This window comes from Pantherophis guttatus, chromosome 1 (genome assembly GCF_059756535.1).
Source record: "Pantherophis guttatus breed Tessera chromosome 1, ASM5975653v1, whole genome shotgun sequence".
NCBI classification, from domain to species: domain Eukaryota; kingdom Metazoa; phylum Chordata; class Lepidosauria; order Squamata; family Colubridae; genus Pantherophis; species Pantherophis guttatus.
The window spans coordinates 59022955-59048758 of record NC_142063.1 but is presented as its reverse complement, the minus strand read 5'-3'; the positions used below and the strand labels follow the sequence as shown (position 1 = coordinate 59048758).

The 25804-nt window shown below is 35.1% G+C and overlaps 1 protein-coding gene and 1 long non-coding RNA gene across 21 annotated transcripts in view; both read left to right on the top strand.

Annotated features, from left to right (window-relative positions):
* The window catches only part of LOC117665768 (uncharacterized), a 38823-nt gene extending 28453 nt beyond the window's left edge, over window positions 1–10370 (top strand). Inside the window, exon 2 of the long non-coding RNA XR_004591471.3 lies at window positions 9410–10370. This is a non-coding gene — a long non-coding RNA (uncharacterized LOC117665768). The remainder of the gene's footprint in view (window positions 1–9409) is intronic.
* Window positions 1–25804, top strand: part of NPAS3 (neuronal PAS domain protein 3) — a 741221-nt gene that overhangs the window by 321057 nt on the left and 394360 nt on the right. The gene's annotated exons all lie outside the window — the stretch shown is intronic.

Here is a 25804-nt window from a genome sequence, read left to right as displayed (position 1 = left end):
AGGGAGATGCTGGTTGTCATGTGAAGATCATATTCTCAGCGATAAAATACTTTCGGTGGGATGATTTTTAAAAAATAGATTGTATGATACCTTTCTGGTGTTGGTCATTTAAAAATGAATCAGTCACTCTTATCTCCTCGGGAGCCAGAAATTATACCAGCATCCCTGAAGGTTGGTTGCAACTTTTTGTTAAATTTAGCCTGATTCGGTGACTATTACTACTGTAAATGTAATAGCGGCTTACTGGTGGTCTTTATTTATTATCCTTCAGGGTCCATTTCAGAATTAAATTTGGAACAGTTTTCAATTTATTTTACCATACTGCATTTTTGTTATTTATATTTATTCCTCACTAATCACCCAGGATTTTGTCCTCTTCTTTCAGTGTATGGTCTTTCTACTTTTCTATTCCTTCATTTCATACAGGAGAGGAGTCTTTAGATTCACTACAGTCTTCAATTGCATCCTCCATAGACTTAATTTTGCCTACTAGTTATTGGCTCATTCTTTGAAGTATCTTTCTTTTAACAGGATCTGCATGTTACAAGGTTTCATAGGATTAATTGTCAGCTGTCCTTCTAGAGATATCTTCTCCCTTCCTTGTACTGGCAAATTTATCTTCCTCTTCCTATCATATACAGTCTTTCTGCTGCTTATTCATTAGTTGACTTGTCCATTAATATCATCAAAGTTCTGGAATGGGTTGGCCATGATCATGAATATAAACTGAGGGCCAAATTTCCTGGAACATGCATAATTACAATTCAGAGGAGGGAAAGAGTTCTGGGTAGATTGTAGAATACACAAAACAACTTTTTTTCAGGCTATTATTCAGTCTCTAGCTAGGAGTCCTCTTCAGGAGGTCTTCACTTTTGGCACTACTAATACTAAAGGATTAGGAAAATTAACAATTGTCTGATCATTTCCTCTGTTCTGTCCTCTCCCTTCCTCTGAATGATTGAGTGGATCTTTTTTGTCTGGTGTATTGCATATTGCATGGTAGATTACATTTGAGAGCATTTCTCATCCTGGGCCCTATTTAATTACTTTTTATATATTTCCCTCCAGTTCCCTAATTCAGGATCATTGTCATTGCTGATGATTGTCAAGTCTATTCAGTCTTTTGTCGTCCTTGAATGCTTGGTCAACTCTGATTGAATGTTTTATTAGTATTTTGCCTTGGACGTCCTTTCAGCACCTCAACTTTTGAATATGAATTAGGGTGAAATTGTTGGGCTTTGAATGAAAGATAAGTGAATATTTATTGATCTTATAGCAATTACTTAGTATTGCTAATTTCTTTTCATTTGAGGAGAATATGTAGAATTTTAGCATTTCTGTTGGAGAAGCCAGTGCTTTTTAATGCCTCTGTTGCAGGGGTGCTATTCAGCAGGTTCTGACAGGTTCTGGAGAGCCAGTAGTAGAAATTTTGAGTAGTTTGGAGAACCAGCAAATACCACCTCTGGCTGGCCCCAGAGTGGGTTGGGAATGGAGATTTTGCAATATCCTTCCCCCAGGAGTGGGGAGGGAATGGGGATTTTGCAGTATCCTTCCCCTGGAGTGGGGTGGGAATTGAGATTTTGCAGGATCCTTCTCCTGCAGTATCCTTCCCCACCAAGCCAAGCCAAGCCAAGCCAAGCCAAGCCAAGCCAAGCCAAGCCAAGCCAAGCCAAGCCAAGCCAAGCCAAGCCAAGCCACGCCCACCAAGCCACGCCCACAGAACTGGTAGTAAAAAAAATGAATTCCACCACTGCTCTGCTGTTGTCTCCTGGCAAATATTTATGATTGCTTTCTCCATCCCTTGGTCTTAGTCCAGCATAATGCAATTTGGGGTTTTCTGGACTTTCCACATTATTCTTATATCTAATTAGTACATTGCAGAGTCATTCATTGCTCTCTACCCAATAGCTAGAAACCTTCAAAATTCTATTCTTCTATTCCCTGCAATCTTATTCATTCTTTATATTCCTCTGAATAAAGTCTTCTCTCTCTCTTTCAAATTCAAGGGTTTTGTTCCAGGCTTTCAGAAAGCAGGCCCAGTGACTCTGGAATTGGCTACCTCCTTCCCTTCTACTTCAGCAAAAGTTTAAAAGGGTTGTGTGGAGCCTGTTTATTTTATCCTGTTTTCATGACAGTTGGCATTCTCTTTGTTACTATTTATTTTGTATTAATTATGTATAATTTCTGTAAATATCTATGGTTACGTGTAACAAGTGTTTCTGAGTTACTTGTTAAGTTCTGAATTAATTTTATTAGATGAACTTTATGTTTCTTTGATTTGTAGCAAACCTTAGTAAGTACACATATTATTATTACTATTAAATCTATTGATACTTCCCACTTGTTCGATCAGAAACCATTGATGAATATAATTTTGAGTCAGCTATATATCCATTTAATTGTCATTTTAACCAGCTTTCACTACTTTGTTTTCAGTATGTTGACGAATAATTTGTCAGACACTTTGCTACTATCAAGATATATTTCAACATTCCTACCATCTCTTAAATAAGTTATTCAGTGAAAACATGAGAGAAGACTAATCTTTAATTATTGTCCTTGAGAATACCATCTGCTTCTTCTGACAATTACCACTTTGTTTTCAAAATATGAATGGATTGATCTCTATGATTTCTTCTAGAATCTTTCTAGATATCAATCTGAGCTATATCTCCCAGATCTTTCTTTCCCCTTTTTCAGCACAGGAACAACATTTGTTCTTCTCCAATCATCTGGCAGTTTTCCTGTATTTTCCTAAGAGTTTACTTTTCAAGAAATGTCAGGAATAAAGTCTTCCATTACCTCATGGAAGAACTGCAGTTTGCATTTGGAAAGAATCATCTACATCTTTTCCCTGGTAGAATGGACAGTAGCAGATGCCAACAACATATTGCATTTATTCATTGTGCCATTTGATTTAATCCAGGTATTCTGTTCAACATTTTCAAGTTCATTCACTTAACTTTGTGAGCAGAAGTGAGTATGATTAAATTTATTTTTCCTTTCTGTTGCTTCCTTTTGAGAGAGAAGGAAAAAAAACCTACTGAATTTCAAGTAGTCTTTTTCAGGATTCTTCTATACCTATTAAATCCTGTTTGCTTCATGATACTAGGAATTTAAGTTCATCTTGCTTTATTTCTCATATTCTAAGCATTAATGAATAATTAGTGAAAACTATGATGATTAATTGTATTAAATATAAGGAAGGAGTTCAGTCTAGAAAAGGTCTTCAAATAGAGACTCATAATCATCTGTAGAAATGCTTCAGCAGATTTTAACTAAGAATGAAGTTGGATTTGATGATTTTGCTAATCATCATTATTTTGCTAACAATTTTATAATATACAGTGAACAGTTATTAGAATAATAAAATGAAAAGTATTCCTTCTAGGTAGCATACTATCTAGAAAATATTTAAAGCTATCTTTTGTAGTATCTGGAACATTTTTCAAGCATAAGATATTAGCAGAAATAAACAAATAAATTTGCATTGGAAACAGTACTAATTTTTAAAAAATGGCACTGATTAGAAAAAAGAGCTTCTTTCCCCAAATGATCTATGGATCCCAGGCGAGAGTGTACAAAATCTCCCGAATCTTTACATTTGCTTTTTATCAGTTAGAATTATAAATGTTCAGACATCCAGGGTCAGTGAGACTATCTGAATGACAAGTCTCTTTTGCATTGTCATCTCAAAGCATATCATTTCATCTTCCTTATTAAACCCTTGCTGTCTTTTGTACAAATTGATAATACAGCACAGTGACCCTTAGATGAATATGGGTTCAAATAGTTGAATATTACAAATCTTTCTACCAAAGGATTTAAAATGTTGATTTTATTGTTTTCTCTTTTTAGAAGTGGTATTGTAAACAGAAAGTGGTTCTTCTGCAGTCAAGTAAATACAATTAATAGTTCAGTAGCAATTACTAATTAACAGCTTTTTAGGCTACTGAAACTATACATTGAAGTCTAACCAAAAGTGACAGTCTTAAATTGTAACTGCTACTTTTATGTTTCTATTGTATACATCCTCTGTCTCCCTCTTTCTCCCCCTGGCGTATGTTTTTCCCTAGCATATTTAACTTGCTACGCAGGTACTGGCTGTCAGTCAAGACTAATCAAACTGGCAGAGTTAACATGATACATCATAGAATTTCACAGTAATGTCAACCTGTAATTCTGTCAATCTGGTAAAAAGAAATTGACTAAAAACAATATTGTCATTTTGTAACAACAGAAAAACAGTGAGAGGGTAGTGTGTCATTGCCATATCTTAGCTGCACAGTGTTCTGGTTTCACAGAAAATTGTCCCTTAGTTATGATTGCTCATGGGGCCATTGTATTATCTTTATTTTGTTTTCATGCTCTTAAGAAAACATTCCTGCATTTTAAAAATAAATGTAGATTTGCTACCATTGTTCCTTGAAATGATGCCATTGCTCAAAGGGTATCATTTGTTTATCATTGTGCATGAAAATACTGATGTGGAGTTGGGCATCTACAGGGATCCATTAAACTTTTCTGACTGTTATGTGTTTAATGCAGCAGAATATGGCAACTGAAAAGAATAAATTTAGAGTGAACTAAACTGACATTGGGTCAAAATAGCAGTAGTTCTTCCCCTTGTTTGCTGCTTTCTTGCTCTCGTTTTCTCCCAAAAACCCAGAAAGAAAGCTTGTGCTTCAGTTTAAATCAACCATGGCTGCACCATAAAATCCTAATTCAAAGATGAAAGACCTTACTTTTTTGTAGTCTATGGCCGTCTGAAGAGGTCATGAAATAAATGAAGACCATCTTTATATTTCCCTGGGAAAGGCTGTTCTATGTCATATACAATTCTAGTGCTCATGATAACCAGGTCTAGAGTATTTTCCTTTCCTTTAGAGCTGTCTTTCAGCATCATCCTCAGGGACAGAGGCCTACACAAAGTTGACAAAAGCAGTCTTGTGCCATTGCAATGCAAGCTCCACCCATTGTGAATATGTATGCAGTGTCAAAATGCACATACAAATCGGGTACGACTTGTGACACAATGCAACTTTTCACATTCACACCCCCTCTTTTCTCCCCCTCCCCCCATTTCTGATATGCTTAGGTACAACAAGTCATTGCTATCCCCACTGCTAAATTAAATGAGTCCTACTGGCTTTTTAAATCTATACGTCTCTTGTGTCTGATTCTGAAATTTGCTCTTTTATTTAAAATGGGAAGACCTGAAATAAAAATTGGATGGAAATCATTTTGACTGTATAGAAATTCCTTTTATTTATTTTTTTCCAAACAGAGGCAGATCGATTGAAGTTGATGGTGAAAGGAAACCACTCTCTTTGCTTGTGATGGCACTATGTATTTATTTAGCAAATTTATATAGCTGCCCATGTCTCAAAAAGTGACTCTGGGTGGCTTATAAGCAAAACAGCAATTAAAACTGAATCACAATATTAAAATAAATCAGGCATATATAACAAAAATATAGGAAGACAAACTTCTGGTCTGCCCAGTGACTGACCCAGATTGGATCCTGCAACATTATCCTGGGACACGTATATTCATAGTTTTCATTCATAAAAAACATAAAGGAATAAAACATAAAATAATGGAAAAACCATTTTTAAGGCTTTCCAGAAGGCCTATTCTAGGTTGAAAAATGTTGTTCTAGAGCACAGGTGTCAAACTCGTGGCGTCACGTTGCCATCACATGACTTTTCACGATGTTTTTTCCATTTGCGGAGCTGGGATGGGCGTGGCCTGCACGTGACACATCCAGCCCACTGACCGCCAGTTTGATACCCCTGTTTGAGAGTGAACGTTACAGGAGAAAAAGCCATGACTGCTAGATTTTTTCAGATGGAACTCCTTTGCAGATGGGACTCAGATTATCCTTTTTCTGCTAGACTTAATGGGATGGGTAATGTAACCAGGAAGAGATGGTTTCTCAAGTAACCTTGTCCCATGCTACATAGGGCTTTAAAGATTAAAATTAGCACCTTGAATTACACTGGAAGCAAACTGGCAACTTGTACAATTCACAGAACAGAGGTGATATGGGCCATCCTAGAGGGATATAGCCCATGCATTCTGCACCAGCTAAAACTTCTGGATGCTTTTTCTAAAGTAAAAAAGTGAGATGATTTCTGTGTTTTAGTTCATGATAAGTGTTAGATTTTCACAATAACATTTTCACTTATCATACTAACAGTCGAATTCGCTTTATACAAAAGTGCGCTTAAAAAAAGATATATTAGAAAAGAGAATTTCTAAAATGCACAAAGCTACCTGGTATAAACAAGTAAATTGTATTATCTTGATGATGAAGAGGGTTATTCAAACTACTGCAAGAAACAGTTTTCTCACCATGGTCCTATTATATTAAATGGTATCTCATTTTATATGAAACTCACATGCAACAATATTTTTTCCAGTATATGAAGATAGAAAACACTAAATAAGCAATAAAATGTATTATAGATCTTAAAATGAATACATATTTCTTTGTCAAACTTTGTCTACTTAACTGATTGTAAGGTGGCCTGTGTTCTTACTGAAAGCTGCTTTTATATTACAAAAAATAGCAGAAACAACATCCATAAATGCAATTGCATTTCTATTTTCTTTTGGCATACAGAAAAGCAATATCTGCTGGTTAGAGAGGAAGTTCCAGAAGCATCAACTTGTTAGATGTTTTATCTTTTGACAAACAAACACATTAAGAATAGAGATAGGAAATAGAAGATCCCCCTTTGTTCTTTTTTTGATTCTGAATTATTTTCCTGTTTAAAAACCTTATGTTCTTAGCTCTCTTCTCAAGCTGCTTCCTATAACTATAGTAGTGCTTCCTTCCTTCCTTTGTTGCCCATCATGAAGCAAGAAAGTTTGGAGATGCAGGCTGTCTATCTCAGCATGTAACTTCCTGAATAAATATCACTTGTCCGTTTGGGCTTTAAATATCTGTGTTCAGAAAATCTTAGTGTTAGAGGTTCTACTCACAGAACATTGTCTGTTAAAAATGAATCCCAGTGAATGAATTGAAGGATTACACCATGATTATATCAATGTTTTCTTTATGTATGTATCATCATCACCACCAGAGAAAATTCACACTTGAAGTCCCATTACTCACTGATGTTAGGCCAGTCATATGAAATACACGCACTACCCCATCTAGGTCCTGACATTAAGAGAGGCAAATATTGTGCACATGGGCATGTCAAATTGCTAGTCTTTAGAAACTGACAAAAGTGGAAACTTTATAGAAACGGGTGAAAGGAGAGTGGATTTAACAAAATGAAATTATGACTGATTTGGGATGAATTTGAAGTGAGAATGTTGAAAGGAACATTTTGTATAGAATCTCAAATGTTCACAGAACTAAATACTAGTTCTAAAAACTATATTTAAAAACTTAAATAAATATTATTCTCCAAGAAAAACAAAGATGAAAAGGAGATCATTAATAGGAGAATACTGAAAAATATTAAGGTGGCAAGCATGGATAGTTTAACAATAGAAATCTTTGTATAATAACAGTTGGGGGAATTCTGCAGAATTGGGCAGAATTCATATTGAAAGGATATAAAAGGCATCATTCTACTTTATGCTGGGAAGGAGTTGTGTAGATCAGTGGTCCCCAACCTTTTTATCGCCGCGGCCCGCTGAGCGCGCGCAGGGGTGGGGGCACGGCCCAGGAGCTTTTGCGCACGGCCCATTGCGCACGGCCCAGGAGCCTTTGCGCTGCAGCGTTCATGTCCCCCAGCCGCTGCGCGGCCCGGTGCCAGGTACTCCATGGCCCGGCACCGGTCCGCGGACCGGGGGTTGGGGACCACTGGTGTAGATTGTCACTGTTTAGCAGTTCATTGAGAAACTTGTAAATGTGTGAAAGTAAACCCAAAGTATATTGTTAATTAGCAGAAAATATAGAAAAAAAATGAAGAGGCTTGAATTATGGAATGTAGAATGGAGTTGATTATTGAATGTGATAAAAATGATATTTGTTGGAACTAAAGCAAGCCTGAGAAGATTTAGCAAATGATTCAACATTGAGCAGGTAGTAAGACGAAGTTATAGGATGTCCTTTGGTTATGTACCAAAGGACATCTACTGTGGTTATCTACTCACAGAACATTGTCTGTTAAAAATAAATCCCAGTGAATGAATTGAAGGATTACACTATGATTATATCAATGTTTTCTTTATGTATGTATCATCATTACCACCAGAGAAAATTCACACTTGAAGTCCCATTACTCACTGATGTTAGGCCAGTCATATGAAATACACGCACTACCCCATCTAGGTCCTGACATTAAGAGAGGCAAATATTGTGCACATGGGCATTTCAAATTGCTAGTCTTTAGAAACTGACAAAAGTGGAAACTTTATAGAAACGGGTGAAAGGAGAGTGGATTTAACAAAATGAAATTATGACTGATTTGGGATGAATTTGAAGTGAGAATGTTGAAAGAAACATTTTGTATAGAATCTCAAATGTTCACAGAACTAAATACTAGTTCTAAAAACTATATTTAAAAACTTAAATAAATATTATTCTCCAAGAAAAACAAAGATGAAAAGGAGATCATTAATAGGAGAATACTGAAAAATATTAAGGTGGCAAGCATGGATAGTTTAACAATAGAAATCTTTGTATAATAACAGTTGGGGGAATTCTGCAGAATTGGGCAGAATTCATATTGAAAGGATATAAAAGGCATCATTCTACTTTATGCTGGGAAGGAGTTGTGTAGATTGTCACTGTTTAGCAGTTCATTGAGAAACTTGTAAATGTGTGAAAGTAAACCCAAAGTATATTGTTAATTAGCAGAAAATATAGAAAAAAAATGAAGAGGCTTGAATTATGGAATGTAGAATGGAGTTGATTATTGAATGTGATAAAAATGATATTTGTTGGAACTAAAGCAAGCCTGAGAAGATTTAGCAAATGATTCAACATTGAGCAGGTAGTAAGACGAAGTTATAGGATGTCCTTTGGTTATGTAATGACTTTAGGAGTAAACAAATAAGGAAAGCTATTAGTAATGTTAGTGGGGTGCTGATTGGTGATATGAATATGCATGCAGGTGCTATCTTCTTGTTGGCCAAGAACCTGAATGATTTACAGCAAATATTACATACATTCTCTGATGCAACAAGGAATATAAATCTGAAAATTAATGTTTCAAAGACTAAGGTAATTATGTCTGACCAGGGAAATGAACAGTGAATGCAGGAAATAGGATATTTAAAAGTGTATACATTAAAACCATAAAAAAGAGATGTGGGTCAAAAATGAGTGGATGCTGAGTGACATAAGTGATCAGTAAAAAAAGAAGTAAATGCCTTTTCCTTCTTCCCATCTCCTTCTCATAATATCTTTTGTTTACTATTTCATATTCATTTTTATGTACAGGTAATCCTCATCTAGCAACCACAATTGATTCTGTTGAAATGGCTGCAAAGTGACCTGGTCATTAAGTGAACCATGTGATGGGTGGGAGACAGAGAGACTGAAAAACTACTAATTGTTTCAGGCTTAAAATTCAGATAGAGAAGCCCTGGATGAAGAGAGAGATCTTCATTAGACATCTAGAAGATGTAACAGCTGGCATCTTGCTAATTTCGGAAGAGAGAGAGAGAGAGTTCCCGAGTTTAAGACATCATATAATGTACATACCAATAAGTGATCATTAGATTGTATAATCATGGACCTGGAAGAATTGTTTAAACAACTGATCCAAATGCCACTTGAGTGTATACAAAATAAAGCCTTTCAACAGATAGATTTCTAACCTCTTCCGGAACACATATACTGAAACAGGAGCACATCACCTTTCTGGGTAATTGACTTTTCTGACATTCTCTCTAGTTCCAGGTCATCCTGAAGTCCTTTATATCTACTGTTTTTAAAACCTCATGTGTGTCCTTTATTTTTTCTTTAGAACTTTGATAAACTTTTTTGAGAGTCACAGATGTTTTTTCTTTCCTGATCTCCATTTTTTCTCCTTACTTGAATTATATGCAGTTGTGCTTTTAATGTACCTTTTTGGGGAATTTCTACTCACCTGGAGCTCCTTTTTCCATTAGCTTCTCCCACTATGGAATCCTAGTTATTATAGTTTTGAATTTATTAACATTCGTTACATTCAGCTTTAGTTTCTCTGAAAAAAATTAAGAACATTGACATATGATGGTCATTTTCTAAATAGTTTTGATTTTTTTATACTTTCCGATTTCTCATCAATTTATAATTTAACATTTTGTTAATAATACCATGCTTGCAAGGATGAATAAAGTGGAATCCACTGACTGTTTTGTAGGAACTATATTTGTCCGAGAATGTATTTTTAAATAAAATAGAATATCTTTTGGATGATTATTCGTTTTTATACTTACTGAGTTTTGATATCTGAATATCAATATAAACTCCACTCAAAATACTGATCAGTATTTATTTTACTAATAACATTTAATTGATAATAGTGGACAAGATACTAATTATCATTCAGATGACTGTACCTATAAATATTCAATATATACTCCTGCTGTCACAGAAACCTTGCTTTGAATGGGAACTTCATGATTTCAACTGCTTCATGGGCAGCCAAGCTTGGCAGAGTTTGACTTTTCCACACCTGTTTAGTAGCTCTGTTTTTTGGAAAGCAGTGAACTAACGGGCAAACAGGAGTAAATGTGCAAATATTCTGTGGATTGTACATCAAAGTCTAGATGACAGCTCATCACGAGTTTGCATTTTCATTGTGTTTTATTAGTGACTTGTCTATTCGATTATCATGAGGGATGTCTATTCATGAAACAAGATTTTCTTCTCTCTTTTTCCCTGACACCATGCTCATCTCCCCTGCACATCTGCTCCTGAGGGCTCAGAAACCCTCCATAACAGATTTCAAAGGTATTTAGGAGATCCTGCAGAAGGGGAAGCTGCCCCAACCCATTCTACTAACAGAGGAGGTTTTATCGATAGAACAATTTAACAAATCTGAGTGAAATCTGATTGTTAATATATATTATATATAGCGGTGCTTAAAACTTTGTGAACCTTTCTAAGAAGTTCTCTTTAGAATAGAATAGAATAGAATAGAATAGAATAGAATAGAATAGAATAGAAAACTTTTATTTGGCAAGGGTGATTAGACACACAAATAATTTGTCTCTGGTGTAGAAGTTCTCAGTGTACTCAGTTCTCAAAGCAACAGAATAACGATAATCATAATACCAGTAAAAAGTGGAGTAAAGAAGATAAGGTTAAATAATAATACTACAGCCATACTACATGGGTAAATAGACATAGACATTAGACAGCACTATGAGAATTAGGTGTTCAGCAAAGTGATGGCACAACGGAAAAAACTGTCCTGTGTCTAGTTGTTTTGGCATGCAATGCCCTATAGCACCATCCAAGGGGAGGAGTTGAAACAATTTATGTCTAGGATGTGATACAGATATCTTCTCACCTTCCATCTGACTCAGACAATAAACAGACACACACACACACACACACACACACACACACACGCAAACACAGACAGACATATACATATATATGTGAATATGTGAATATGTATGTGTATGAGAGAGAGAGAGAGAGAGAGAGGTGGGTAAAGGTTTTCTCTGTCCAGTCATGTTTGACTCTAGGGGGCAGTGCTCATCTCCACTTCTTAGCTGAGTGAGCAGTGTTGCCTGAAGACATTTCCATGGTCATGTGGCCAGCATGACTATATAGTGAGGTACATACCATATTTCCCTAAAAATAAGACCCAGTCTTATATTTTTTTGAACCTTGAAATAAGCGCTTGGCCTTATTGCCATGTGCTCAAAAGCCCGATTGGGTTTATTATCAGGGAATGTCTTATTTTGGGGGAAACAGGGTAATATGCTGTTAACTTCTCACTGAAGTGGCAAAAATATGTAAACTTTTGCTTTCAGTAACTGGTGACACACACCCTCTATTGGGTAACAATTACTGCAACTAACTATTGCAGTATTATTGCAATAACTATTGCATAATAACTATTAATCAGTCCTGCATATCAGCTTGAAGGAATTTTAGCCTATTCCTCTTACACGCAGCTTCAAATCAAGGATGTTACTGGGCTTCCTTACATGAACTTATCTGCTGCAGGTCCTTTTGCAACATTTCTCTAGGATTAAGGTTAGGACTTTGACTTGGCCATTCCCAAACATTTCCGTTCCAAGCCCAAGTAGTGGCTTTCTCCTTACAACTCTGCCATGCTCATCATTGTTATTCAGTGTTCTTCTGATATTGGCCAATGCAAAATAGGCCTTTAGTTCCTTAGATGTTACCTTGAGGGTTTTAATACCTTCTAGAACAGTGGTTCTCAACCTTCCTAATGCCGCGACCCTTTAATACAGTTCCTCATGTTGTGGTGACCCCCAACCAGGTGTGGGTTCTAAATTTTTTTACTACCGGTTCTGTGGGCGTGGCTTATTTTGTGGGCGTGGCTTGGAGGTCATGTGACCAGGTGGGCGTGGCTAGCTGGTCATGTGACCGGGTGGCCATGGCTATGTGTATAGGGACTACTCAGAGGGCTGAAAAAAGTCATTTCTGACAGGTCCTCGCACTTTTGACTGGTCCTCACACTTATGACCATCCTCACATTTATGCCTGTGCAGCATTCTTAACAACCATGTCACTCATTTCACAACTGCTTCTCTTCAACATGGTATAAGATAGGGCAAAAAACGTAAAATGTGAGGACAGTCGTAAATTCGAGGACTGGTCAAAAGTGCGAGGACCAGTCAAAAATAACTTTTTCAGCCCTCTGAGTAGTCCGTATTTTTTTTTTTTAATTTGATTTATATGCCGCCCTTCTCCGAAGACTCAGGGCGGCTTACAATGTGCTCAGCAATAGCCTTCATCCTTTTGTATATTTATACAAAGTCAGCTTATTGCCCCCACAGCTGGGTCCTCAATTTACCTACCTTAGAAAGGATGGAAGGCTGAGTCAACCTTGAGCCTTGGCGAGATTCGAACCCTGCAGGGTATGCATAAAAGGATACAGCAATAGAGAGGGATGAAGGAAGGGAAGGGAAATTAGAGTAGGAGTGAAGGTAAGAGAGGGAGGAAGAGAGGAGTAGAAAGAGAAAGAAAGAGGAAGTAGGGAGAAGAAGAAGGGGGGAGAGAAAGTAAGAAAGAAAGAAAAGACAGAGGTGGTAGGTTTGAGGAGAAAGATTGCTGTACAATAAAAAAGATGAAAGGGAAGAAAGCCAACCCCAAACAAATATTAAGATATTAAGATAAAGAATGAATTGTTAAACTTTAAAGAATAAAAGAGAACAAATAGCAATAAATAGCAATAATTAGAAACACACATACAAACATACAACGTATTTTCTTTGAACAGAGTATTTGGCCGGTTCACAAATTTAAACAGTTGTAGGAGGTTAGCACCCACCCCTTTCCTAGAAGAATGAAATATTTTGGGAAATATTAAAAAGGCAGAATATTATATTTCCCTACCTGGATGAGAAATGGAGAAGCATATTTTACAGACAAAGCAGCTCTCACCTTCCTGCCCCCCACCCTTTGTTAATGGGCCAGAGGCAGAAAGTCAATCCTTTGTCAAAGGACATTTGCAACACAATAGCAACAGAAACTAACACAATGGGCCCCATCAAGCCATGTGATCCTGTCCACCATTAAACCATCTTTCCAAGCAGTCTCCATGTTTCCAGTGTCATTTTCCCCACTTGGAGCAGAACCCAGAAGGATATTTCTTCCAACACAGTATTTAGTCATTTCAATTAAATTTACAATTTCTATATTTCCTTTTTACCATATTTATTCCTCATCTATTTTTTTTAAAAAAACAATATTACCCTTCATCCTCATCTCTAATCATAATCAAATTCAATTTTTCCCTTCTATATTATACCCCTTCGCATTGTCATCTATTTTTATATCCATCCTCACATTGATTAATTATGTAATACAGTTGTTTAATACAAATTCAACATTTTAATATAAATCAATTAGTTATATAACTATCTTTTTTGTATATTAATCAATATGAACATGAATATTCCAATTATTTCCATGCAATCCAATTTCTTACAAATCAATTAATTATATTTACCAATAATAATAAACCAAATAATTTCCCCCATATATTCCTCCAAACCACAACTTAACCATTTCTGCTTTCAACACAATATACAATTAATAGTATCTCAATTATTACAATTCCCTAGTTAAATAGAGCTTTTTTTCTTTTGTGTTTTAAAATCTTGAACTCTACTCTTTTGCCCTAAATTTCCCATTGTTTGTAGTTTTGCACCTACCTTTTTTGGTGTGGAAAAAGAAAAAGAAATCTCTCTGCCTCATTTTGTCACGTTGCAACCTGCTTACTTTCAATTTTGCTTTTTCAGCATAGCTAGGGGGAAAAAAATCTGCTCCAGGAATTTACCTCTTTGCAGCTAACTCTTTGAAGCCCCGCGGCAAGAATTTAAAGTTTTTTTTCCCCTCTAGCCATCAGCTGGGACTCCGGAGGCAGCAATAGATTGGGAGTGGGCGGGATAAGCGAACGGCGACCGGGTGATCCAACAGAGGCAGAGGATGAGGGTGAGTGAAGGCGTGGGGGGGTGAGAGAGGGCTTTGGCGACCCCTGTGAAATGGCCGTTCGACCCCCAAAGGGGTCGTGACCCCCAGGTTGAGAACCGCTGTTCTAGAATATTACCTGCCTAGCTTTTGGTGTGATCTTGATTGCTAAGCTTTTACTGAGGAAGGTAACAGTTGTGTTGAATTGCTTCCATTTGTACATGATCTGTCCAATAGTGTGGGATCTCAATTCTTTGAAAATCATTTTTGTAAACGTTTCCAGACTGAAGAGTATCTGATCCTGAGAAATCTTCTTAGTTCAAGCCGTGATATACTTCTTCATCCCTGCATTGTGAACATCAAACTTTGATATTGAATATTTGAAATTCTATTCCCTAAATAAGACATACTTCCCACACTCCTATCTGATTATCATCCAATTGTTTGAAACAGCTGACTCTAATTTCCTCTTCAAATGAACTGATCATCATAGAGGTTCACATACTTTTGTCACACACAAATATGTAGTTTGGGATCATTGTCCTCAATAAATAAATCAAGAACTTTTTATGCATTTATGAAAAATACTAAAAATTCAATCTGGTTCGTAACTTTTAACATCACTGCATGTATTCTTGGAGTTTAGAGGTAGCTGCACATTTAATCCTGTAGTCCTGTTTTAGAATAAACATCATAGAATGTAAGAGAAGTTCTGCAGAATAGTTGTATAGAAGCATCTGGTTTTTGTTTGTTATATATAACAAAAGCCTAAATTTTCTGATTTGCTGAACAGAGGTACTCAACAGAGGTATTATAGATCTGTTTCTCTCTGCTGCTGTTTACACACACACAGTGCAACCTAACATCTAGCCCACCATCCATTTTGACAAAAACTATGTCATTTGTAGAGGCATTGTTCTATTGTGGTTATATTTCTTCAGCAACTTTCTTGGAATAGATAGAAACAATTATATTTTTCATAGAAATAATTAGAAACTTGGGCAGAAATCAGAAGTGTCGCAGCAAGACCGGCTGGAAAAATAGCAGGCTCCGATGAGCTCCACAAAAATCCAGCCAGACAAACCACTGGGGCGGGGGGGAGGTCTTCAGACCGGAACCGTCCTGTAGGGATGGTGCCTTGGACGACCAAGAGGAACAGGCAAGTTCCTCAAAAGGTCGGATGTTGCTCTTTGTACCGGCGGCGGGGCTGGTGGCCATTGAAAGATGACCGCTCTGAAGCTGGAGCAACCGGACTAGGTTTTTTGTGCAGGAGCAGTGTCTGAACAGAGTGGTGGTACCAGGTGAGTGATTGGCCAACTCACAGGTAAAAAAGAAAATGTTTAATATCTGTAAAAGATGTCTCAGAGTGGAAATGAGCGGCTAAATGGCACTTCGGAAAGTTAATGGAGGGAGAGGAGCAAAGAGGATGTTAAAATAAGAAAGAAAATTTTATAACTGGATTTAAAATTGAATTTCGAGAAACAAAAAATAATAAAAGAAAAAGAAACCCAAGGAAAAGTACTTTTTATGTGGATTCAAAATATTTTTGACAGCTTTGATACTTAGTTGCTCTAAGAATATTGTGGATTTGAGAGAGACATCTGCTAGCAGAAAGAAAGAACTGCAAACTTGGTTGGAAGATAGAAGAGAAAATAACAGCTGTGACCTTGACTAATAAAAGATAAATTCAGAAACTGTGAGAACTTTTAAGGAGTATTTGTTTTTCTGAACTGCTTGGTTTCGACTTTCAACGGTTGTGGAAGATAATAAAGCTTTAACTTGGAGTGGATTGAATAAATATTAGAATTGGATACTATTTGGAATTAAAAAGAGACTATATGGACTTTAAAATTTTAATATAAATCGAAAGTTTTAACAATTTTTAAAATTGACAATATGGAGTCTTGGATGCGTGAGGAATTAATTGAGATGTTTAAAAACATGTGTGAATCACTAAAGGGTAATAAAAAGTCAGAAATTTTGCTGGAACACACAGAACAGGAAGAAGAGAACATAAATGAGGAGCAAGAAAATAATATTGAAGGAAAAGGAATTGAATGGAAAAAGTAGTTAGATAATTCCACTGGGATTAACAGTGGTAAAAAAAAGGGTGGATAGGGGGGAATATCCCCCCAAAAAGAATCAATCAAAGGGTAAAGAAGGAAAGAGCAGAAAGAGATTAGGAGAAAGCTTGGGGAGAATTACTCAAGTAATATATCTAAAAGTGAAAAAAAGGATTCATGAGAAAAGATATAATAAATACAAAAAGAAAAAGAAGAAAAAGAAGAAGTTAAAAGAATGGAATAAAAGGAAGAAATTATTAAGAAGTGGAATTTTGGAGAGACCAAGAGAAAATGTTAAAGAGGGGAAGAATAGTGGAAAGGAGGAAGGGAAATAAGATATATATTAGTAGAGTTAAGGGAACTGTATTAATATTATTAATTGTGGGTCAAATAAGTTAAAGTTAAAATTGAAATGTTAAAAAGTGGGATGGGGATTTTGAAATATACTGCAAATGAAGAAATAAGATAATTAATTGATGCTATTATAAGAAATTAGGAGTTAAAGGTGGATAGTGATACTGTTTATGTATTATGTATTAAGAAGAGATTAAGATGTGGATGTTTAATTAGGTTATAGGGTTTCAATGTAAGAATTGAATATGATGATATATATTGTGTATAGTAAAAAAGTGGGATGGGATTTTGAGAAATATATTTTGCAAATGGAGAAATAAGATAATTAATTGAAGTTAGTGTAAGACATTAGGAATTAAAGGGTAGATAGTGATACTGTTTATGTATTATGTATTAAGAAGAGATTAAGATAAGATAAAGAAATATGGAAAAAGAATATTATGGCCGAAATTGGAAATATGTAAAATGTACTTGGGGGGGGGAGGGGAAGCGATGAAATAACAAGATATGGTGAAAAATGATGAATTTGGGATAAAGAATTATATAAAAGAGATGAATTTGGAAAAAGCGGGAAGATTGGAATAGATTATAAAAATTAAGATATATAACATGTATAAGATGTTTACCAGGTCAACACTCTGTTCATAAAAAAAGTATGATGAAAGAAAATTTTTAATAAAACTTGTTTACAAAAAAGAAATAATTACAAATTTTATATCAAAATTATATATTCACAAAATTAATGCTGTTGAGCTTGGCATATAATTTATTTTTTGATAAGTGTAAACGATTAAATATTTATTTAAAAATGGAGTTCACATATTCCATGAAGTCATGATTTATTTAAAAAAAACACCTTATAGAATGCCTGGGTTCACACATCATGCTAATTCAAAAACAAAACAGCCTCATTATGGGTTATCACATAGAATTAGAATAGAATAGAATAGAATAGAATAGAATAGAATAGAATAGAATAGAATAGAATAGAATAGAATAATAGACTAGACTAGACTAGACTAGACTAGACTAGACTAGACTAGACTAGACTAGACTAGACTAGAATAGAATAGAATAGAATAGAATAGAATAATACAGTTGGAAGGGACCTTGGATGTCTTCTAGTCCAATCCCCTGCCCAGGCAGGAAACCCTACACTACTTCAGACAAATGGTTATCCAACATCTTCTTAAAAATTTCCAGTGTTGGAGCATTCACATAGCTTAAACCCAGATAAAAGTCATCTTATTATAAATTAAAATGCATTTTTCAAAAGATTTTTTTTTAAATGCAAGCATGAATTTCTGTTATGCTGCATTTATTTGCTTCAATATAATATTCATGTTTTGTAAATAATTTCAAAAAGAATAATTGGCACAGTTTTGCTATGTTGCTATTTATTTGTTTTTATTATATTGCCTATGTTCATGGAAGTGAATTTGTTCCAGCTTTTCAGGGGACCAAGAAATTGTATCTGTTTCCCCCCTCTCATCTCCTGAGTCTGCTGGGGTTAACTTAGGAGAGTACAATAGAGTATATTGACTGTGAAGAGCACAGCAGGAAACAAGATAGAGAACTTGGGGGATTTAATAAAACTCTTTTGTCTGTCTCAAAGCTCTGTTAATACATTTGTATGAACAGAACATAATGTTTGCTTCAAAAGTATGTGCTGCTAAATGAATCACTCTAGCAGTTTCATCTGGTACTAAAACTGTTACATGTCCTTGCACAAGTATAGAACAAACAATATTAAATGAATTTTGAATCACAGCAAAATGGCAATGATTTCTTCTGGCCTTAGAGGTACATTTGATAGCAGTGGTTTAGATTAGTTTGACGCATTGAAGCATGCGCATAAGACTTAAAATTGCAGAATGTCACATTGCTCAAAGATAGAAATAATAGTTCTTGCCAGTGTTGTGGCTTGTATACCTGGAGCGCACTGAATTTCCTGCTCACAGCAAGTCACAAAATTGCAACCTTGAGCTCTTAGTTAAGTTTCATCTAGCTTTCTTTCATTCTTTCATACTTTCTCACATTAGGTTACTTGAACCTCACTACTGTAAGAGTGTTTGTTTTGTCTTTTGTTTGCTATATAATATGGAAGAATGAAATGTGTTCTTTAATTGTATTCATTTATCAAATGAGGCTTTTATTTATATCTAAATAAGGTATTGCTAATAAATTTATAGACAAAGGCAGTAAGACAATAAATATAATTATATGATTTATTGTTGAATTTAACAATTTTTTTTCCTTGTAATACATGAACATTTGAAAAATATAATAATCCCAAATCAACTACATCAAAATGCAGCAGCTGCACTCAATAATTTCCAAATTCAGATTTTAAAAGTCTTAAACCTGATCAGGCCGAACCAAGTCTACCCTACCCTGATAGGCCATGGCCTTCCACTGTCTCTTTTATACTTTCAGGGTGATCCAAGTGACTTTTTAAGGATGTGTTCATGTTTGTAATGGAAAGTGGGAACAACCAAGGGGAAAGTGGGGAAGAGATGCTGTCTAAGAAACAATCAGACAAGAGAAGAGGAGCCCTCAATGGCTTAATGGTCAGAAAAAGAAATGTATAAAGAATCCACCCTAATGGATCAAGGAGTTAAAAGTGGCAATAGGAAATTTTGTACTTCCCAACTTGCAAGATTCTGTTAATGTGGCCTTACAATAAAGTAGATTTAGCTCATCTATTAGTGTTTCCTGTATGGTTTACCCAGAGGGCTGGCAATGTTTAATAAGATCCTTGTTTTTTCTTGAAACAAATTTTGAGACTATATAAGAAATAGTAACCAGAGAGCTTCCTGTGAAGCATCAGTGCCTATTGAATAACTGGCAAAGGCTGAATTGCATTGTGATCATTTGAGAAGAGACAGATAAATCTTTGATTCAGGTGATTTACTCTGAAGTAGTTTTTATTAATTTTAGTGGGACTTCTATGAAAACATGCTTGGGACTTTAGTTTTAAATCCACAGAATATTAAGATGGGTTTTTCTTTCAACTGCCCAGTTGAATTGACATTGAAGCATAGCTTAAAATCAGTATTTAACATTTAATGGAACGCATAAACTAATTTTGCAGTTTAACTCAACATTTGTAGGAAGATGACTTGTACCCTAATGACTTGTAATTAATTTTTTTTTCTGAAAATCATATTTATGATAGTCTGCAGATTCGGGCCTTTATCTAATGCATAATGTTCATTTTGAGCCTTTAATTGCATTTAAATTAAAAGCGGCTTAGCCGAAAGATGAATTGTGGGAATGCATCAAACCACCCAGCATGTCCTGAAGAAGTGAGCTTCAAAATGCAATTTAGTAGAGATACGCAAAATCATTTGGAGTTCATTAATTTTTATTGCACAGGTAGTTTTACTAAAGTAGGTTATTTTCTTTGAAATTTATGTTTATATTTATGTCAATAGCTGAATGTTGTATTAGCTTTTACATCTATTAGTGTTTATTAATCTGGCCTAATGTGGCTTTAGAGAGAAATAATTTATTCTAAATCTTAGTTCAGATTAGTTTCCTATTGTGAAAGTTAACGTGTTTATGTACAGGTATGGGTTGAACCAAAATATTCCCTTAAAAGGAGCATGAACATTTACATCTTGCAACAATTCTTTATTTTTTTTATATTCTCTGAAGCTTTCCGATATATGTATCCTCAAACATGACAACCTTTTTTTGACTCAGTGTCTAACATAGCCAGTGAAATATACTGGATACTGTGTTAGGTTCTGATGAAGAGATAACAACCTTGCTACTACAATGATAAAAGAGGACAAAACTTTTCACTTCTTCGTGATTTCTACTTTTTTTAATATAATTTTTATTGAAGATTTTTATAAAGGAAAGTAAAAGCTAACACAAACTAATATAAGGTAAGAAAAAGAATTAAAAACAGAAAGAAAACCAAAAGTGCAAGAAAATAAAAAGAGAATAGAAAGAAAAAAGATACAGAGAAGCAGTCTCTGATCCTTTCCACAACAGTTGTAAGTACAATTATAAATTTATCTCTTACTCTGTGGTTACAACACAACTCCCTCTTTCCACAATCTATCCATCCTAGTCATCAAAACCACAAAGTTCACCTTTATCGGTTTCACACAAAAAACCCATAATCAATTCAGCCATCTCAACAAGTTCCATCATTCTCAGCAACCATTCCTCCATTGTAGGTAATGCTGAATCTCTCCATCTTTGTGTGTACAATAATCCCCCATAGCCATCATTTACAGAAAAGAGTTCCATGATCTCCCTCCAACCGTTTGTCCATCAATCCCAAAAGAAAAACCTCTGGTCTCAATTGTGTGTTATTGAAATTACAATAGGAACACGCTGTTTTAATGTACAGTGGCCATACGAAAAGCATTTCATCAAAATTATTCCAATTTGTATAAAGGAAGTGTCATCTCTCTAGAGAAAATAGATTTAAAGATTTAAAGAAACAAAATTTATCAAACACTACAGAGGAACAGAGACAGCTTATGAATGGACCTATAACAACAATGAAAAATTCTGAAGATATTAAAAAATAAAACTAGGAAAAGTGGCTGGACAAGATGGATTATCAGGCTCTCATTATAAATGTTTTCAGGATGAACTTTTACAACCTTTACAAAACACGATGAGCTCTATCCTACAGGGAGGAAAGGTGCCAGTGAGATGGAAAGAGGCCAATCTAGCATTAATACCTAAGAGGTAGGATATTTGACTTTAACACGAAACTATATGCCAATAACATCATTAAATAATGACTACAAGTTGTTCACAACAATTCTAGCTGAAAGTCTGTAAATAATTTTTCAGGACTTTATTCATGAGGATCGATGTAAGTTTCTACCTAAAAGACAGTTAAAGGACAATGTTACATATATGTTAGATACTGTATTTGGAGTATTTGGAATAGCACAATGAAAAACAAGCCATATTGATTTTCTTAGATGCAGAGAAGGCCTTTGACAATTTGAACTAGGCTTTTTGTTCAAGGTTTTGGAAGGTAAGAAGTTTGGAGAGAACTTTATAAAATAGGTAAGATCAATTTATGTTTCACAGAAAGCACAAATAATTGTTAATGGAGAGCTAACAAACCATGTGAGATATTAAAAAAAGGTAGCGGTGTCCTCTGTCTCCTATTTTGTTTATATTGGTTCTTGAAATACTAAATACTAAACAAGATGAGAGGATAATGGGAGTAGATTAAAAAAATAAATTTATAAGTTAAGGGCTTTTGCAGACAACTTGATCGGTTCTGAAAGATCCAGTAAAGCAGGGGTCCCCATCCTGGGCCACAGACCGCTACCGGCCCAAGGCCTGTTGGGAGCTGGGCTGCCGAAGTGGTGGGCAAGCATGTGAAGCTTCATTTGTGCATGTGTGGGATTTAGGATGCACACACAAAACCATTCCCTCCCCAGCTGCCGAAGCCATCATCACTAAAAGGTTGGGGACCCCTGCTTTTAAGGGAGTTGAAATATTATTGCGAAAATTAAAATAATTTGGTGCATTATAAGAAGTTAACATTATTAGAAGTGAACTTCTAAAAATAGAAGTTCAACCAGAAGTGATGAATAAAATGGGTTCTAAGTTTGAGAAAAAGGTAAAAAATATGGGTATTACTATGACAAATACTAATTGTATTTTATTTAGAAATAACTATGTTAAAACATGAAATGAAGTTTAAAAAGACATGTTAAGATGGGAGAAACTACAACTGTCATTACTTGGGAGAATTTCTATGATAAAAATGAATGTCTTGCCTAGAATTATGTTTTTGCTTCAAACAATCCCAGTTTTGAAAACTGATACATTTTTAAACAATGGCAGAAGATACATTTAAATTTGTGTGACAAATTTAAAACATGAGTTAAGTATAAGGTGTTATAAGATCCAAAGGAAAGGGAAAGATTGAGTTTACCTCAATTGAAATTATATTTTGGAGTTTGCTATTTAGTTTGGTTAAAAGAGAGAACATTGCTGAGAAATAGAAAGCTTTTGGAGTTAGAAGGACTTGACCTGAGATTTGGATGGCACGGATAAAGTCAAGGTTAATATGGATTTTAAAAATCATTGTTAGATGTGCCATATTGAGAATATGGAATAAATACAAACCCAGATTGTGCCCGAGGATGACCAAAGATACCTTTGTGGCTCTCAGCGCAGGAAACATTTTACAGACATAATAGGCAAACATAAATATCATAACATACTAGAATTTTGTCAAGGGAAATGTAAAATAAAATCAAGAGAAAAACGGGTGGTGTTGGGATATAGTTGTCAATTGACAGTTGTTTTATTTACAATTGTTAGAAAGATTTAAAAATTGACACAAAAAATTATGGTTTTAACTTTAAACTTTTTTAAGACTGAGTTTGAAATAGAATTGTGTACAAATTATGAGCTTGTAATTGTTAAATTTTGTAAACTTTTACTAAAATTTGAAACGGGAAATGAGTAAGTGAGGGAGTTTGAGTTGAAGTGGGCTTGGAGAGTTGTGTTGTAATATACAGGACTGAAATCTTGTAGTCTTCAGGAGAATTTTTATAAAAGGATGCACCATTGGTCAATTTCACCAGAGAGGTTTTCTGGAATATATGGGGACACTACAAATTTATGTTGGAAATGTGGACAAGAAGGGACTTTTTTTTAAAGCATTTTTGGTGGATGTGTGAAAAAACAACAAAATTGTGGATTCTGGATGCATATATTGATTCAGAGAATTTTAAAGATTACATTTTGAGATGATATAATTTGCGTTGATATGAGAATTATAAATTGCTACCCATTCCTTGTCTGTGGTCAAAGTTGACTGAATAGCATATTCATTTTATTCTCCCCAATCAGAACTTGACCAGAGGTATTGGCTATTTTTTCATTTCATCACTGAAGCATGCCAAGTATAGTTTAGTCCCTAATTACTCTCAAACTGAGACATTCCAAGTATTCCCAGGGTGGTAATATTTTTCTGCCTGGATGAGTCATTATGTTGTTTGGCAGGCTGAAACAGCAGACCTTTATTGTTAGAACACTATCCCTCATGTAGTACCACATCTCTTCTTCACTGCTGCTTCACAGTTTTCATCCTACGATTCTGTACTAAAGCACATTTGCCTTTTTCTGTGCATGTGCCAAAGACACTAGAGATGGATTGTTTGAATACACTGTATTAATAATGTAATTGAGCATTGGCTCTCTCCTTGATTTGCTACTTGCATTAATTTTCAGGGGAGCCTCTGAAATAGTGGGCGGTGAGAGCAGGAATTCATGCAGACACTTGTATATCACGTGTTCCAAACATGCCTAAAACCTCTCTTTGTTTTCATTTCTCTTTCAATATCCTGCAGAGGACTGAAAGATAAAAACAATGAGTTCAATATAGTTATGGGTGGAAAATACCCTCTTAAATAGCAATGCCGTTTTGCAGTTAATAAAGGTGTTGAGACTTTGGAAAGAATGCAGAAAAGAGCGACAAAGATCATGGGGGTGAGAGGGGGGCTGAAGGCTAAAACATAAGAAGAATGGTTGCAGAAACTAGGTATGTCTAAGTCCACTGAAAAGACAGTCTGCTGGTTGGTAATTTCTCAATCATTTGATCATTAAATAGTGTTTATTAGTTAATTTAGAGATGGGTGATTTGTAATACCTATAACTGCTAATTCATCTTTTTGTGATCTCTCCAGCCCCCCTTTAATGTACTTCTGAGATATGATTTCTTGCCGTTATGATGTAAGGCAAACCCAAAATAAGCTCAATTAATTAATCGATATAGTCCTTGCCCACTCAAATATTGTCTGTTCCAGTTAAGAATGTTGTACATGCCCAACCAATGATGTGGCATCTTCCATAATTGATTTGCAGTTGGAAACAGAGTTATTATTTATATCTATTCTGCAGTAATATTTTCACTGTTCTGTGACAACTATTTGTACTTTGAGCTTTATATTTGGGTGGAGAAAGGGAGAAATTTGGAAATGATTGTTCTTGCTGCATTTCCAAGCAAGTGCTGAAAATTCCTGTCTGTCCCACCACCATTTTTAGGAGTTGCAGGGTGTTTTGAGTACATTTGTGAAGGTTCTGGTTCAAATTGATCTATCCAGTACGTAATACTTGGCTCTTAATTTTCACATTTGTTACCAAAGTTATTTTTTTCACATGTATAAATATAACTACAGTGTTTTCTTAAATCTCTTAGCTAAGGTAGAATAGCTTTACATCTCATTGTTCCAGGGAGATGAGACAAAAGAGGGGTATTAGGAAGCAAAGCCCGGATTCCTAAAGTATGATTTAGAACAAAGGAAAAATGTGTATTGTTTGTATTTTAATGTAATCTTATCTGATTCACTCTTTTTCAACATACATGCAAACGAAAACATAGTTGTGTGAAAACAAGAGACTGAGCAGAGTCAAACTTAACAAATTCACCCATGCTTCTCATTACTGCCATATAATGTGAAGCTGTTATGATTGTATATCTTTAGTTGCATTGTTTTTGTCTGAAATTATTACATTTTATTTGAATCTGTAATCTTCCCTGAGAATTCCTACTGTGCCATTAAAGACATAGAATTGAAAACAAACAACAGATAGATAATGCTAACTAATGTAAGAGCAAGAGGATGAATGGAAAAAGAGAAGGAGAAGCTTAATTCTCATAATAATTCTTGTTTCTAAGTTGTTTTTCAAATATTTTTTTTCCATCAGCTGGGCTCCAAGTTCAGAAATAGCCTGAATAGCTTAATGATTAGAGCATTATAGGTAATGCCTTCTCTTTTGTATACATCTCCAAAATCTTCTGTCATCT